Below are 18,203 nucleotides of genomic sequence, written 5' to 3' on the forward strand. Positions count from 1 at the left end.
CTCGTGACCTCATCACCTCCCAAAGGCCCCACCTCCAAATCCCATCAAACCAGAGGTTAGGGTTGTAGGGGGAGGGACACAAACATTCAATCCATCGCACTCTGTCCTTTTATTCCATCGTCCTTGGTCGTTCTAACAAGGGAAGAAGTGTTGCTCTTAGTTACTCGGAAGTGGAAAGAATTCTGGCCTGGGGCCAGGACTCCAGGTTCCAGCCTGAACTGCAGGCAGCTCTATGACACGAGGTGAATTAAAAGCCCCCTTGGCCGAGGTTCCTCAGCATAAAACAAAGAGGATAGGAAATCTCAAATCCCTTTAACTCCAAGATCCCACAGTTGTTTGATTTGGTGCGGGGGAGGAAAAGGAAGATTGTAATAGGGAGACGGGGCCCCACTTTATTGCACACAAGTAACTCTAAATCTCTGGGACCCTGCAGTCCCTTATATCTTTAGAGTCATGATAATTGGAGGTCTGACGGAGAATAAAAACAGTCGGGTCAATATCAGGCCATCCATCCCCATGGAACCTGACCTTTTCCTCCCTTCAGGGCTCAGAACCTGTCATTCTAGGGCATCTCAAAATTGATCGTGCTTTTTTTCAACCACGGGCAATGGCGGATGTCAGGAATACCCAGAAAAACCAATGGAACAGAATTCTGGCTACCTCTGTAGATAGGCATTTTGAAGGAGCACCCTGCATTTTTGCTGGAACACTCCCTGCCACATGGTTTTCCACCCCTCTGTTGCTTTTATAGATATATATTTATATACATATAAATATCTCTTTCCCTGAGGGACAATGCAGCTCAGCCAAGTGGGAATTCAGTGTGATCCAGAGGAATTGGTTACGAAGGAATTTCACTGGGGTGGGGAGCAGAGATTATGTATTCAGGACATCACCTGGTTAATAAAAAATTGCACAGCTCCCAAGAACAAATAAGATTCCCTTTCTTTTTTCTTTCTTTTTTTTTTAATTTTTCCTTTAAATAAGAGAGTGTTGTTTCTCCCATTTTTGTCAATTTAAATTGAGATTTTTTTTTTTTTGAGACAATAAGCAAACTCATAGTAGGGGTGAAATAATTTGTCAAAGGGTAGAAGCTGGAGAAAAGTTGGGGTTGGGAAAGGGGGTTGGGGAGACTGGATTCTGCCAGTAGCAGCAATAAATGCAGAGTTATGCCTCAGGCATAATATATCAAAGAAAATATAATGCATCCAGCTTAAAACTAATGATTGCCATATAATTAGATGAGAAGCATTGTGCTATAAATGTGTATTCTTTAGCGTGCTGTGATTTTACTGTAAAAAAAAATAGAGAGAGCGAGAAAGAAGGAGACAGAAAAACACAGAGCCCAGCAACATACTATAAAAAGAACCTTCTGTTGACTTCTCTACTGTTTAGTATTCCTTGGCTGTTCTCCCTTGGGAGTGTGTAATTAGTACTTTATGAAGAGTACATTTAAAGCAGTTTAATATTCACCTCATTCAATCTGAAACAATGTGATCCATGCTTAGACAAATCAGTGCTCCTTGCTGACATAATCTGTCAGAACATTACCTCTGAAAAGACCTTTCAAGAGGTTTCGATGTTAATTAGTTGTCTATCATGTATAAACAGAGCAGTGAGCAGAAGGGGCTCCGACAGGCCAGAGGGATACGTTGGGAAATGCATTTTGTATGCACACGGCTTGCAGGGGGGTCTCCTTGCTCTTCCCGCCTCCCCCACCCCCGCCTCTGCTGTGCCAGCAGCCACATGCGCTTTGGACCTCTTCCGGGCCAGAAAAGAGCTTTCCGGTTGGCGACAAGGGGCACCGCCAGCTCCCAAAGGGGACTGTGACCAGTAACGGGATTTCCCCACACACCACACCATCTACCCCTGCCCCAAAGCCTGGCACCTCCCCAGGACAGGGCCACCTGCAACGTGTGACAGGAAGTATGACCTCACAGGCCCAGCTGGGCTTACAGGGAGGCGCCAGGCTTTGGGGCCCACCTGGGTCCCACCTCCTGCGGGTGGAGAGGGCCCTGGGGAGATGGAGAAGATGGACGTCCTGATGTGCATCTTCACGCTCACCTGAGAGCTCTCCTCCTCCAGTCCACTGAAAACAGAGCTGCACAGGGCGAGAGAGAGACTCCTCGTACACAAGGAACTCTCACACACGCAGCATCCTTTTCGCACCGGACACACAGAATGCATGCCAAGTTCCGAACCTTTGCCAAAGGGCATCCTGCAAGGCCCAGGGGTCAGGCTCTGCCCATGTGAGCTGTCTAGGGATTTAAACTGGCCCTCCTTCACGCTGGACTTAGAATGGCTGCGTATGAAGCACTTCCTAGCATGTTAGAGATGCTTACTAAGAAGTGGGTCATGACATATTTTGTTGTTCTTCCTACGCTCGTGATTCCAAGATGGCATGGCAGGAACTTCCTTCCCCCACAAGGGTCCAGTGCCCCCCACACTGGGCCCACAGCTGTCTCCCCCACACGTCCTCTTTTCCCCACTCCCAGACACCCCACCTTCCTTCAGTGGTCTCAACCCCCACAACCTCTTTATTCAACATTCATTCCATAGGCATCCACTAAGCACCTACTGTGTGCATTGCATTGTGTTACCTTCTAGGGCAACAAAGATGAGTAAGTCGTGGTCTCAGCTCATGAGGCATTCACAGACCCATAAACCAATCATTACCGTTTGGGCTAATTATAAGTAGTGTAAGGGAGGCAATGTAATTTAGTGGTTAGAAGGGAGGGCACTGGAGTCAAACTGCCTGGATTCAGATCCCAGCCTTACCACTTAACAGCCAGGTGACCTTGGGCAGGTTATTTAGCTGCTCTGAGCCTCAGTTTCCTTGTCTGCAAAATGGGAGTAAGACTATCTACCTCACAGGTTTGTTTGTTTGTTTGTTTGTTTGTCTGTTTTCATGGACAATCACATAGCCTATAATTTCTTCAGTTTTTGAATGTTAAATGAGATAATTCAGAAAAGCACCTAGTGCAAGGCTTGAAGTATAGTAAGTGCTCAACTAATGTTTGCCCCCAAAAAAAGTATTGCTACAATAAGAGCTCAATCAAAATGCCTGAAGGCAGAAGACAGAGATATTTACTATGCCTAGGTAGTGTTGGAAGGCTTCCTAGAGGAGGTGACATTTGAGCTGTGTTTTAAAGGATTAAGTAAGTTTACTAGGTAAAGAAGTGACCAAGGGCTTTCAAGATAGAGGAACAGTACAGGTGGGAGGGGTGTAGAAATGAGCAGGGTGTTTGGGATATGAAGATATAGCCCCTCTGCTCCGTGTCACACTGCTGGGAGTCACTGTTACAGCCCGGGAGGCTAGACCCAGCTGAGCCCTTCAGAAACAGTCATGAGATGGCACAGGTGTACAGAAAGGAGGGATCCAGTTTTCGTGGCTTAGTGACAAAGAGGTTCTTCTAACAGCCAGTCACTTCACCTTGTATTTCCCAAATAGAAGCGTTAAAATCTCAAACACCCCTGGCCTGGGTATCCATCCAAAATTGAAGCTGCGGGCAGAGCTTATCTCACAGCAAGGCAGGGGAACATCAGAGACGGCAGGACGACTGGCTCTGGTCCATTCTCACCTCGCTCCAGCCCCTGCAGCCATGAGCCCTAAACCCTCTGCATTGCCCAGGCCTGATGAGGACTGCATGCCGCCTCCAGCACAGCCCTGGGATGCAAAAGACGCTCAGTACATGGTCACTTTTATTATTACTAAAAAGATCTGGCTCTGGTCCACACCTTTTTTTAGAACTGCTGTACTTCTCTGGTTTTTCACTTGACAAGAAGCCAGAACTCAAGAGCACCGAGTTGTCCCCAGTGTCCTCTTGACAAAGCCCTGGGCCTCCCTGGCCCTGGGTCTACTCAGGGTCTCTTCTAGCCCTGCAGATCCCCAGGCCTCACTCTTGCCCAAGACAGAGCTGATGGGGTGCCCAGGTCTCCACCCTCTACAACCTCCACGCAACCGCAGCTCTTCTTTTCCTCGTGAAACCCCAGGCCTCTCCCCTCTGAGATAAGGCTTTGGTCTCTTTATAAAATATCCCAGAAACTAGGAGGGTGCCATCCACCCTACCACACCAAGGACAGGTGAGCCAGCCCTGCCTGGGTCCTGCATTCCCTCCCTCTATCATCAAAGAGTAACGATGATATCGGCTCCCATCTATCGGGGAGATACTTTATATGTAGTACTCTTGCGACAGCCCTCTAAAGTGGGCATTATTACAGCCCTACGGCAGACAATTAAACTAAGTCCAAGAGAGGTTAAAGGAATGGTCCGAAGGCAAACAGCCAGGCTAGTGGCAAACTGGGCTTCTAGGTCTTTTCTATGTCCAACTTCTACCCACCTTTACACTAGACCAGTGGCAGCCAACTATAACCCGCAGGCCAAAGCAGCCTGTTTTGGTAGGACCTGTGAGCTAAGAATGGTTTTTCCATTTTTAAAGAGTTGTAAGAAGAGAAACAAAGAACATGTGACCAAAATCGTATGTGTCCACAAGCCTCAAATGTTTACTGCCTGGGCCTTTGCAGGAAGTTTGCCAACATTCGATTCGGTGCCAGACATTGGGGACTAGAGACACCCGGTGAAAAGGCCACAGCAGACTGACGTTTGACCAGGACAATCCTGCTGTGTGACCCATAGCGCCAAAACCATTTTTAAAAAGGTCTTTAGTAGAGATGAAATTGGGCTAAAGGGCACACCCGTAGTTTCTCTCTGTGCAGGCTTTCTAGTTTATCATGGCATATTTCACACACCATGTCTATTTCATGTAGTTAGTATCCCCACTTTTTGAGTGAAAAATGGAAAAGCTGAGAGGTTTCGGAATGACTAATTTAGGGGCCCCTGGTGGATATCCTCCCCAGGTCCCATGACCTCAAGGCCAACGTTCTTTCCATCACACCAGGGCTGACTCTGAGCCTCAGGGCGTCTGGGAGGGGAAGCTGGGATGCAGCGAGAAATGCAGGAGACTGGCCATGAGGGGAGCAATTGTGGTGACTGTTAGTCCCAGCTGCCTCCCTCTTTTCATACAGATTGAATTTATACGCATCTCAGATTTCCTTTTTCAACACAAGCCCAAGTGTCTTGGAGCTGTTTCAGCCACTGAGTCACCCCTCAAGAAGAGCACCCCAATTTGCTGTATCACGGGGTGATTCTAGCTCATATCCATCAAGCTAAATAACAGTCCCACCTCTCCCACCAGCTGGCTGTGTGACCTAGGGCAGGCCACTGTCCCTCTCTGTGCCTCCCTTTCCAACCCAGGAAACGGTCAATGATCCCCCCACCCCCTTAGCCCACATGGACTCTGTGAGAGTGAATGACATCATGTCTGTGTGCTGCTTGGCAGGAGGAAGCAGCAAGAGGAGTACAAGGTATTATTTTCTGGGTCTTGTTGGGCAGATGCCATGAAGTTGCTGAGCTGTATAAGCATTTCAAAGGCCCTGGGAACCAGTCTCAGGAATGCCATGGGCAGGCAGTGTGTCTGAACCAGCGTGGGCTTCCGAGTCTCAGAGGTGTGAGTTCAGAGACCAGCTCAGCCACTTCCCAGCTTCCGCAAACCACCCTTGGGGACAGAGCCCCCAAAAGCAGTTTCCAGGCTCTCGGCCTCACATAGAAAGGTGCTGGCTCAGGTCGTAAATGGCCATCGACTGTGATCAAATGGCCATCAGCTGTGGCTAGTTGGCCGTCAGCTGTAACCAGTGAGCCATTGGGCACTAATATAACTGCCGTGGCTACACCAGCAGAAAATGGGGGCTAGCAAGAAGATGGTGGCTGAGCCTGCAAGCGGCGCAGTGAGGGTTGAGAATTGTGTGGCTCCTGTTTCCTGTGTCTCCAACCCAGCCGCCAGAGAGAGTAGTGGTATGACTCCCCTACCTATGGCTCCGTGGGTGTTCCTTTTTGGCCTCACCATGTCCTGCGTTCTTATGGGGGGAGCGGGACCAGAGACCCCGCAGGCCGCCCCGCACGACACATGGCGCAGCGAGCAGGGTCTCCTGCATGACACACCCAATCGCTTTTAGGCTCAGTTTTCTCACCGGTAAGTGGGACTCATCCCAGCCCCAGAGGACTGTTTGGCTAAGGATTAAATAAATAATCCCTGGCGCTCATAATGATGAGTGCTGTGGGCACCGTCGGGACTCCTCTTTGGGTTTCTCTATGAACAATCTCCACCTCTGTGCAAACACCCTCCCCCCATGTCTCCCTCAGGCAGCCCTCTGCGGTAGGGATGGGCTGACTTACCAAGCACCTCCTTCTGGAAAAGAAAAGTGAGAACTGAGGCAGTGAGCACAGCCCTCTCCCAGCATTGCCCAGGTGGCCTGCAAGCCACAGGGCCAGGGCTCCGAGGCCAGAGATCTGGGTGAGGCCAGATGTTCCCGGGAACCCTTTCCCCTCGGAGAGTGGTGGAGAGAGGCCCCTGATTTCTGAAGCCAACAGCCCCCAACTTCAGCAAGCTGAAACTCCCAGCCTGGCCACTGTCCAAGGGCAGCAGGCCATAGCTCCCTTCTCCCTCACCCGGTGCAAAATGAAGGGCCCCAGGCAGAGGCTGTTGGGGACAGACATAAATGAACCCTCTCCCTGGCCTCTTTTTGTAGGACAGGAAGCGATAGAAAGGTGGGGACTGGATGTACGTGGAAAAAGTCTAAGTGGGGAGGGAGGGGTGGTGATGGAGCTGTGCTTGAGGTTGGTGGAGGCGAGGCCAGCAAGGAAGCTGAGAGATCCATCCAGCAGAGGGGGTGAGAAGCAGCCACAAACTGGCCCAGGCCTCCTGCAGCTCACAGCAAAGCTGCGGAGCCAATCTGGCCCAGGCGGTCCGAATTAGTCACCAGTTTTGACAAGGAGTTAAATGAGTTACATAACAGCCTCCCTCGCTCTCCATTTGCTTTCCTGAGCTGGGCGCTCAGGGTGAAGGGTCTGGGATAGGGAGAGTCATGATCTGGAAGCCCAGGGGCTAAGGTGCCTGCGCAAGCCCTCCCCAGGCCTGCTCCAGCCCTACAGGGCCAGAAGGAGGCGCCAGCTGTTCACCTCCTGTCTGAGTCGGTGCTACCGGGCCATCCAAACAATCCCACGCTCGTCTTACAACTGAGGACGCGAGGTGTTAGCAGGGGAAATGCCCCAGACAAGGACTTAATATGTTGCTCAGCTCATGGCAGCTCAGTAACACGCTGAGCACTCCTGGCCCACTTTCTCTGCTGAATTTATTATATGGTATCATTGTAATAATTATTAGTAGTCAGCGTTTAGGGAGCACCTTTGGTTGTGGTACTGTTCAAGGTACTGTCGGGGCTACAGAGGTGAATAAGACACAGAGGTAAAGCGGAAAAAGGGGCTGGGGATTCGAATGCCTTTCCTCCAGAGAGGCGAGCACGCTCTCACAGAGGAACTCTACGCCACTGGGCCCGCTCCCTCCTGAGGGTCAAACTCAAATCCCTCTATGAGGGCTGGAGTAACCAGCCTTGACCCGGGGTATGCCCAGTACAGTGCAGGCTTCTTGTGACCAGATTTTCTTGCTGGTTTACTTGTCCACTGCACGTGACTACATGAAGCACAAGAATGTTTAACAATATTAGTAATTGGTGACAGTGATGGGGATGATAATGATGGTGATGCCCAATGAAAAAACTAATGTTTGAGACGAGTATAAACGTCCCATTTCGGCCCTTGGGGATTCAGTCCTTCCTTCCTCCCCACTGGCACTTCTGTTACACTCACTAGATAATAGAAAACAGGAGTAGAAGCTTGAAAAACATTTAAGAATCATTTATACAGACCTTCAGACTCCAAGCAGGACTCAACTGACTCATCCAGGAAATCACCATTGTAGCGAGAGGGTGATCAAAGGAGTCAGTGAGGGGGCAGAGGGGCTTCTTTGGCCCCTCCTACCTTTAAAGTCCCCAGCCCAGGCTCTCAGGGAACAATGAAAATATCACGGGCCACATTCCCTACTCATTATCCTACCAGATTTGTGACAATTAAGATCTGAAAGAGATCTCAAAGGTTATCTATTCCAGCCTTCCCATTCTACAGATGAGAACAATGAGGCCCAGAGAGGAGAAATGACTCATCCAGAGCTAGGACTCAAACTCCCATTTCCTTTCATTACACTGTGAAACACAGACAGAGAGAGGTGACAGGGGCATGGATATGGGGGAAATACCGGCCCTCCCTACTTCCCGAGGTCCATGTGATCCATAAGTCCTGTCTCTCTGGCTTTATACCAGGCAGGTAATAGCTTTGCACAGAAGGAGGAACAACTGTCCCAACAAGGTCATGCAAATGGACATGATGCCAAGTCAGTGTGGACAGTTTCTAAAACAATGAGCCTTCCCTCTCTGCTCAGCTCCCTAGAAAAGACCTAACAGGGTCAGCTACCCTCAGGCCAGCAGGCAAATTCCTGAGAAGTCCATCCAGCTTCTATCTCCCCAAGATCTCTCTGGGTATCTTCTTGGGATAAACTTTCCCAGCAATATTGAAAGCCAATCAGAGGAAATTAAGGGATTAAATAGAAAACCTTGGGTCCATTTAGGCCACAAAAATCATTCAGTCATTCAACAAACTTCTACAGAGTGTCTTCTCTGTGAGGATTGGATGATGAAGGAGATAGAGCCTCTGATCTTAGGACGCCTGCAGTCCAGTAGGTAAGACAGAAAAAGGAGGCGTTACCTCAGGGAACTGGATCATTACCCTTGGGAGCCCCGAGAAGGGAAGACCATGCGTTTAGTGTGGAGGCAAGTGGTCGGACAGCTTCACAGAGGCAGAGACACCAGATCCTGAGCGTTCTGGAGCCACGACAAGCCAGAAGCCCATCCTGAGCAGATGGAATGCGATCCATTTGCTTCTATTTTTCGCTTTTGCCCTTTGTCCCTCCGCTCCCCCCAGAGCTCAGCAACATTTTTTTTTTTCATGTGAACATATCCCTCAGTAACCCCTCGTCCCATCATTTTCCCCGTTTGGGACCCAAATCCAGCCCACATCCCATCCATGAACAGGTAGACTAGGCTTAGAGATTGTGGGGAAGGGCCCACCAGAGTCACTGTTCCCTGCACAGCTGTCCCTGCAGCCCATCTGGGCTCACTTCCTGCCTCCCTGTTCCAGCCCCTCACACCTCCCACGCAGGGGCGGGGAAGTCTGGCCCAAAAGTCAATGTCGAGAGGCCAGTAGAGCACAGCAATTCCAGGACCGTGGGTGCCGCCCTCCACAAGGAGCGGTGGCCTGGGCAGGACTGCAGCAAGGTGGCCTCTCCAGAGGGCTCTGCCTCGGAGTTCACCCTCAGCCTCCTGGCAGCGGAGGGAGCTGCCCAGCTCTCAAATTCTCCCAACACTCTTTGCCCACGTGAGATACACGAGCAATATCACCGATCTGGTCTCATTGTTTTGTCAAGACTAAGAAGTCTGCTTTGCTCTGGCTAGGTGTCTCCCAGGAAAGAAAGAAATATTTTCCAAAAAATGTTGGATACAGAAAGATGTCCCCGCTAACAGTCCATCCAGAAGCCCGTGGATCGTTGACTCCTTGTCGAAATGCATGTGGCTTCCCCAGTTTCAATGCTGGGAGGTGGGAGGAAATGGGAAATCACCTGAGGAGGTGATTTCTCTGAAACCTGCACGCATCTGGGATGCTCACAGCTTTTTCCTGGCTCCTGAGCAGGGCGTCTGTTCCCTGGGTCTGTAGGGATGGTGCGGGCAGCTCATGGGCCGCACACACCTTAAGGGCAGAAACTGTAGCCCCCAGCTCCGGCTCTGTACATAGTAGGCAGCTCAGTAAGAGAGTGGTGAACTGGGCTGCCAGGCTACTCCCACCACAGGGCTGTTTCAAGGCAAGTTTGCTCTCGGGACACTCAAACTTGGGCACTCAGGAAAAGGAGAGACCTCGCAGCGCTACGTCTCCGTGATGGAGAACAGGGATGGCGAGTGTTGGAGGAATGGGAAATTTAAGTGTAAAATTAACAGGTATCCCCTCCTCAACCCAGAACCTGTTTTTCACTAATGTGTCCTAATGTGTTGGGAGTTAGGCAGAGAGTTGATCAATTGTTCCCTTTCGCTGGAAATAGAAATGTCTTAGGAGTGAGCGTGTGCAAACCCCAGAATCCTACATCTTCTGAACAGTGGGATGGCAGGGTGGGAGCAGGCTTCTCCGGGCAGAAATGAGCCCCCAGAACAAGGGCTGGTGCCCAGAACAAGAGCAAGGAGCTCACCCAAATTTTCCAGGTGCAAGAAGGGCTTACCTTCTTTGACCACCCTTTTTAAATGAGGGGAAATTCCAATTCACTCTGCTCTTCCCCCACATCCACAGGCGCACACAGCCTTTAGATATGGCTTCAGGTGGTGGGGGCAGTGTTGGTCTTTCTGTCAGGCTGCAAACCCCTTAACCATGGACATTGATTCGGGTGTTTTTAAATTGCTCTCTCCAAGGGAACATACAACCATAGACTTAGGTTACTTTATTTTCAAAGTGTTTTGCTAAGTATCTAAGACAGAACGTTTCTTTCACAAAGATGTTCGTGTCACCATTTTTCCACTTTACAAATCTGGCCACTGTAACTGTGACGGAGTCCCTGAGATTCAGGTCCCAACCTGAAAACTCTGATTGCCCGATAAGTCTGAGCCTAATGTAACAGAAAAAGAAGACGGGGTGCGTAGATGGCTGATGACGAGAGGAAAGGATGACAGCTGGGCAGGAAGGCAGGCTGATCAGCCAGTAGCAGGCAAAGAGACAAAGAGCCCCGTCCTTATCTAGGGTCTTTGAGGCAGGTTGCTTGGCAAAAGGAGGTGTTCCTTTATTTTAAGAATAGTAATTTATGCTCAGTGTTTCAAACAAGAGCAACCCCAAGTTTTCTTTAAATATAAATACACACGCACACACACTCCTCCTCCTCCTCTAAGGCAGGGCTCCTTTCCACCAGCCCACCAATGACTGGGGGGCCCTATCTTCCTACTACAGATTTAAGAGAAAGGAAAAACCTGTATTCACATACTCATCTGGATTCTTCCAGGAGTTCCTCATGACAGGGAAGCCCTAGGCTCGCACACATGTTCCTGAGTACCAGACCCAACTTCCCCAAGGCAACAGAGCCTCGGAGGGAAGGGGCAGGGCTTCATTCTGACTATCCCCCAAGAGTCACAAATTGTCTGGTGATCTCCGCGGGCCCTCAGAGATACCCAGCCGTGGCTCTCCTAATCTTCGGATCCCAGTTGGAGTTGGCCACCCTCGCCCACCTCAACCCTATCTGGAAGCAGGAGGCTTGACTTTGGAACCCCTGCCGCATGGATCCCCTGGAACACATTTCACAACCCAGTGCTGAGTTTTACTACAAGTTTCAGACAAAGAAGGTGTGTCGGAGCCGAGAGCATGCTTCTGCCCGCTGTGTGGGCGTCAAGTTCAATACCTTCTTGTCAACACTTGAATGTGTTGAACATCACTCACAAGGGCATTCTTTAAGAAACCTATTAACTTAATTACCCGGGCACTTTTTTTTTTTTTCTCTCTCTCCCCTGTCCATGCATCTCACATAAAAATTTGGCTTTCTTCCTTTCTGAGATACTTTTGATGTTAACTCCTCTGCCCTGGCACAATACCATCTTGTTTATTTCTCTACAGTTAGTCAGGGTGGCTGCCCTGTATAGACTGACTCCTTTGCTCAGGCCTCAGCACTGAAGGAAGCGATGAGAGAGCAAAGTGGGCCCCTCGGGACGGGGGAAGGAGTCTGGCATCCTCCTCCCTAACTACCCAGCAGGAGTGGAAATCTAGAGGAAGAGAGCAGTGAAGGGGCAAACCAAGCTCCTACAGAAGGTGGGACAGGAGTCACCAGAGATGCAGATCAGTCAACGAGCATTTATTCAACACCAGCCATGTGCCCAGAGCCGGCCACCTGGATTGTGGAAGAAGAGAAACTTCTGCCCCGATGAGTTTTTCCAAATTCCAGCCCCACTGCACAGCCAAGCTCCTGAAAAAAGGGAAAGAGTTAATTTGCTATAAATTATCTCATACTGAGGATCAGGAGAATGAGGTTCTAGACACTATAAATGGTCCTTGGTGCCGGGACCCTGAATTGGTTCCTCAGTAAAATAAGAGGGTAGCCCTCATTAAAGGATTTCGAAACCCCCTGTAGGTCTCCGCATCCTGGGCTCACCTGTACTTCCACAGCTGTCTGCAGCTGCCCACCTATATGGGAAATCTGATCAAAGGAAGGGAAAGCGTGGCAATCTTCAGAGGCAAATGGGGACCATCTCAGAGAGTTGATCCATGTGCTGTATTTGGTGGCCGTGCCCTGGATGGTGACACCCCTGTCCAGGGAGAGAGCAGACAGGTAGAGGAAGGGTCTAGTGAAGGCCTGGCTTCCAGCTCTATAACAGGGAAGAGGCAAATCGTGAGCCCAGGAAGGTGGCTGTGCTCCTAGGGCTGACATTATACAGAGGGGACTTTTACCCACATATTTAAGCAAAAAGAGCTACACAGAGGCCTCCAGAGACATATGGGGGAGTACCAACCAGCCGGACCTCAGGCTCCCGTTCACTGTGCTGTGGGCAATCAAGGCGACCAGCTATGATAAAGGAGGAACACACCCCACGGCTTTCTTGCCAAGACCATGCGTAACCAAAGAGCAACTTGCAGACCTTTCCATCTATCTCCACTCTCTTTCCTACCTCTGGGGAAGTAAAGACATGGGAGCAAATTCAGAAACTCCAACAGGGTTCTGTGGGGTACACCCTTCTGTACACACATCCGACAGTGAGATCCCCCAAACTCTCAGTGGACAAGTGTGGGTCTGCCGAGCCGAGAGGCACGACGTGGTGAGTGCTAGGTGTGGACTTACAGAGTTAGAAGGGACCCAACGGGTCCTCGGGTCCAACTCCCCGCCTCCAGGCTAGTCTGCTTCTAAATCATTGGCTTGTAGTGTCCTCTCTGTTCTCCTGCAGAGTACAGTGATGGCAGAGAAAGACCTAGTGTGCAGTCAGAGCCGCATAGCTTCCAGTCAGACTTTTCCTGGGAAGCTCTTGCTTGTGGGGAACCCCAAGACTACCTAAAGTTGTTCCCACTCACCTCTCTGACTCAGAGCTAATTAGAGCCTGGTGACCTCTGATTCATACCCCCAATTCTTCACTCACCTCTGCGACCACCTACATCTGTGCACATTCTAGTCCAGAAGAATGGTGGGGAGGGGGCAGAGCTGCTGGAGGCCTGGGATTGGACCCTCAGCACCTAAGGATGGAAAAACTAAGATCACATGCCCTTGGTGCCCTCTCCCCCAAGGCATCTAGCATACAGTTTCGCTCTGACGCAACTCTCCGCCAGGCGGGTTCTGTGACCCAGGATCCCCGAGGCTTGGGCACTTTCTGGGGCAGAAGAAAAGGCAGCCTCTTCCTTCCACACTGTGGTTGTGTCCCATCACAGACTGGCTGGTGGGCTTCTGTCCCCTCCCCCAGAGGGCTCCTCTCAGGGCACCTTGGACACCAGCCACAGGCTTGGAGCCACATCCTGCCCAAGGAGACTAAGAAGAGCCCACTCTCAGGGGATCCCCTCTTCTTTCCAGAAGTGGGGGTAGAGCTGCTGCAGCAGACACTTGGATAGGGGCAAAGCAGTGCAAGGCTAATTTATATCCCTTCCATACACCTCCCGACAGTGCACACACGTGTGTGTCTGTGTGTGTGCACGCAGCATGTGCATGCATGTCCACGTTAAGTTGACTAAGAGTCGAAGCATTGCATAAGCCAGGGCCCAGGTCCAGGCAACACCCCTCCTCCTCCCTCCGCCCAAGCCGGGACAGACATCCCTCCAATGCCAGGGCCCACAGCTCCACGGAGAGCATGCACGCGGCCTGGGCTCCGGTCCCACAGTGTGCGCACTCACACACAAACTCACACATTCCCTGAGAAAGCCCCCAGGGCCTCTGTGGGAAGGCTTTCCGGGAGACTTTTATGGCAAAAGAGGAAGTCTGGGGCATCGCTGGAACAGCTCTGGGCAGGGAGCAGCCAACACTGCCAGCGGTGCCGTCAGGCTGCAACCTTGCCCTAAGCACAGAGCCTTCAACCCCTTTCCTAGTCCCAGGATAATCAGTCAGGCAGGTCAGACTGGTAAGGAGGATCCCCTAGGGTCTCATTGCTGCCCTTCATAACCCCCTCCCCACATGTGCACACATATATATGCATGTATGCACACGTGCGCACGCGCACACACACACACACACACACACACACACACCACCTGCCCTGCTGCTCACACTGACTCACCCAAATATGATCAGAGCAGGCTACGGCCCAAAGAAGCACGCCACTTAGAGCTGGAAGGAAACCTGAGGCTTGCAAGAAATTATCCTCATTATTTTATAGAAGAGGCCACTGAGGCTGGCAGATCCACTGCCCAAGGTCACCTAGCTCCAAGCCCAGGACGCAGGCTTCTGGGGCCTCTCATGGATCAAAGATCTGGAAGCTGAGCATAAAGGCACTTAGGGGAGGGGTCAGCGCCCGGACAGGGATGGGCGTGCCTCCAGGGACCTCCTGGGAGTGCAGCACTTGGTGTCACTTAGGGCTCTGATGTCCAGTTCAATAGTCACTAGCCACATGTGCCTACTTAAATTAAAACTACTTAACATGTAATGAAATGTTTGAAAACGCAGTTCCTCAGTGGCTCTAGCTACACTGAAGCATTCGATAGCAGCTGCTGTACAGGACAACCCAGAGCTAGAACATTTCCATCGTCGCAGAACATTGTGTTGGACAGGAAGAGGCAGGGGTCAGATGGTCTGAAGGAACTGTCTCCTGATGGAAGGCTGGGGTCCCCTGTGAGGGAGGGAGAGAAGAAGGGAGAGCAGGAGAGAGGAGTGAAGGGAAGGGGCCTGGAGAGAGGACAGCGGAGGAGGAGGCTGGAATAAGACAGAAGGGGAAGGAAGGGAAAGGTTATCCTATGGCTTTCCCTTGTGGCGGGCTTGGACCAACTGCTCCTAGTCCTGGGGGTCTGACACTGTCTCCCCACCCTACTCCAGAAGGGCCAGAAAACAGAATCGCAGACCCACAGCCAGGGGCCGCGATATACAGCATCTGGTCGTTTTCCAGACCTAAAGAGCTGAACCTGTCCCCAAACTGAGCAGCCCTTGTGCCCCGGGCTTCTCCATCGCCCTGGGCAGCTCCACAGCTGAGCTCCTGGATTCACAGAGAGGGGCCCCTGCTCTCTCCACTGGAAGGGATAGCTAACAGGGATGGCCCTGCAGCCCCTTCACAGTTCACTGCAGCAAAAATGTTTCTTGGGAAAGAAGGAAGGGAGGGAGGCAGGGAGGGAGGGTGGGAGCTGAATCTAGTGAAATGAGAATGCTTCTCCTGCCACAAGTGGCGTGCATTTTTCAAGCCAGGGACAACACCTTCAATTCCACAGAAACAGAATCCATTTTGTCACTTTTTCCCACATTCTCCTAAGTGAACATTTGAGAGACAGCATTGAGCTGGGCAAAGGGCATCGTGTCTGAAATCAGCATGCCTGGGTTTACTTCCAGTTCTGCCACCCAATGACCTGGGCGAGTCACTGCCCCCACCCCAGCCTCAGTTTCCTGCCTTGCGGGGCATTGTGATGACCAAGGGGACTGATGGATGTAGGTCCATCCCAGGCACCGGGTTTGTGGCCTTCCCTCCCCTCTGCCCCAGGCACTTACAGCGTGTCTTCCCCCTGCCGCAGGAGCAGGAGATGCAGAAGTATGGGGACAAGACGCCCCGGGGGGCGCTCCCAGCCAGAGGAGAGAAGAACCAGCGGCTGCAGTTCTAGGCTGAGTGGGGTCCACAGCACAGTGGTGCCCAGCAGAGTCTGAGGGAGGAAGCAGAGGGAGAAGGGCAATCGAGGAAGGCGTCATACATAGCGGAAGAGAAGTGTGAACTGGCCCGGAAAGACAGAGACTCGGAGGAGGGCATTTGAGACCGAGAAAATACACAGCCGAGCTTATAAGGAACCTCAGCTCTTATTGGTCATGCTGACAAGGGCCCTGGGAGAGCCCTCAGTCTCAGACGGCAAAACTTCTAGCCAGAGGGCCCCAGGCCTTCCCGTGTCACCTGGCCACTCCAGGTCCCTCTAGGTCCCACTTCCCTGGTCAGGTTGCCCGTGCCTCTGCGGGACCCCAGGCTGGTGAAGTGTTGACTCATCACAGCCTACACCTCTCTCAGTCCCCACTACGGTGGCACTCAGGTTCCCCTCAGTCAGGAGGGCGTGGGAGAAAGTGCCCTGTCCCTGTCAGAAAAGCTTCCTGCCCACAAGCCTGGCATGATCCAGGAGAGAACTTAGGAAGATGTAGGATGGTCTTTTAGCCCAATTTGAACACATCCACGGACACCCGAGAAATTCCGACCAAGGGGAAAGAAGTCACCTTTTCTTTTCAGAACACATTTCCTTAACACAGCCCCCTTTGTTTACGAGGTGTAGGCCAAAGAACATTGCTCTGTGAGTCAGGGCGCTTAGATCACGGGCCAGGACACCTGCATTCCATTCCCAGATCTGCCGTCCTCGGTTGGGACTACAATCTCCAACGAGTCACTTAACCTCTCAAGGGCTGTGTCCCCACCTGCAAATTAGGGGTGATCGTCTCTGCTCTTTCTGCCTCCTTGTAAAGAAGGATTGACTGACACAGACTGAAACACCTCAAGAGTGGAGAGTGTCTGACACGCGTCGAGGACGGTGGTTGTCACTCTCTAACATCCAAGACACCACCGCAGAGTGACTCACCTTACCTGTTGCTTCCCACTCCCCCAAACGGAGGATTTGAACCTGTGCCTCTCTGAGGGTTGCCCACTGTGGTGCCCCAGCGGAGAGGCTATGTGGGACCAGTGCTTTTTCTGCCCTGTATTATAAGGGGCTACGTGTCTCCACGGGGAAGAAGCGGGGAGATTGGTTAGGGGCACAGGAACCTGCCTTCTTGGGATCCTCTGCCCTCCACGGACCCCAGTTATCTACACATGGCCTGGAGACAGGGCTGGCCAGTGCCCACACGAGAACACTGAGGCTACCAACAGACCCTTTCATGGTGGCCCATGGCTCCTGCCTAGGTTCTGACCGGAAGACCACAGTTAGGCAGTTCCAGAACTCTGGGGAAAGCAAATCAGGCTGTCTCTCCATCCTCGGCAGGGATAGGGGACTCTGATTCTGCCCACCCCACTTCCCTTGCATGCTACCGATCACCATGACCCCTTGCCACCCCCCTCCACCCCCCAGGGTCTTCTTGTCCATGTACGTGTATCGTTTATTTCCACTATATATTTTTATCCCAAGTGATTTCATGTTCCCCTGACCAATTTCTACAATGAAATGTAAGAGAAAAGGGGGTGCTCAAAGAACAACTTGAGTCTCTCACTGAACTAATCCTGGGAACACAAGGGCAAGTATCTCTTTAAAAATCCTCCCTTCGTACTAGCAGGTCACCCTGGCCTGCAGCCACAACACCCCGGGCTGTGATCTCACCAAGCTCCAGGAAGCCAAACAGGGTCAGGCTTGGCTAGTCCCTGCGCGGGAGACCTCCCAAGCAAAACACAGGTGTTGCTGGTGATTCAGTAGGAGAGCCCCTCCCTGCTTGAGTCCAGGGCTTCTCAGGTGTTGGAGTCTAGGCTGGGATGATTCTGTGGGCTCCTATCAGTACCTGCGCAGAGGAAGGGGGCGTGGTGCCTCCAGTGGTGCTAAATGCTTTTTCTCTGCCACCGCCACCACGTGTCACAAGTGTCGACACAGTTATTCAGAATCAGGCTGTGTGTGCTTCCTTCCTCCCTATCCTTTGCCTACTCCTAAGGCTGGTCAGCCATCGACCCAAATTCCTTGGGCTGATTCGAACAGATAAATGATGGAGGGGGAAAAGGCAGCCTCTAGGGGGGCCTCGGGCTCAGGAACCAACTGGCCCCCACCCCAAATAGCTGGGGCGTGTGGCTGCCACCAGGCTGTGGGCCTCAGCCCCCAGAATGGTCCCTTCTGATTTGGGAACGGGTGAGGATGAAAGGGGTCCAGTAAATGAGGGCAGTCATTAGCCTGTTTTATGAGAACATAGATATTCATTACACCCAACCCAGTCATTAGAGGCTGCAGGGAGAGCTCGGGCCCCTTCTTTATTGCAGTAGAAACTGAGGGGTTTCTCCCCCAAAGGGAGTTCTGCTTCTCTTCCCAGTAGGGGGCCCTGCCCAGGCAAAGGTCAGCAGACTCCACTCCAGGCCAGATTCTCACCCCCTTTCCTGCTCCTCCACGGCCCCCCGCCCCATCCTCC

The 18,203-nt window shown here is 51.7% G+C and overlaps 1 protein-coding gene and 1 long non-coding RNA gene across 8 annotated transcripts in view; one reads left to right on the forward strand and one right to left on the reverse strand.

The window, feature by feature from the left end:
- PEBP4 (phosphatidylethanolamine binding protein 4) overlaps positions 1–18,203 on the forward strand; it is a 210,608-nt gene that overhangs the window by 164,094 nt on the left and 28,311 nt on the right. The window lies entirely within an intron of this gene.
- Positions 11,883–17,543, reverse strand: LOC117037538 (uncharacterized). The gene is made up of 4 exons (XR_004425536.1): positions 17,417–17,543; positions 15,627–15,775; positions 12,117–12,270; positions 11,883–11,930 (listed from the first exon to the last, which is right to left on the reverse strand). It is a non-coding gene; the product is annotated as an uncharacterized LOC117037538 (long non-coding RNA).

This window comes from Rhinolophus ferrumequinum, chromosome 18 (assembly GCF_004115265.2).
Source record: "Rhinolophus ferrumequinum isolate MPI-CBG mRhiFer1 chromosome 18, mRhiFer1_v1.p, whole genome shotgun sequence".
Classification (NCBI taxonomy): Eukaryota; Metazoa; Chordata; class Mammalia; order Chiroptera; family Rhinolophidae; genus Rhinolophus; species Rhinolophus ferrumequinum.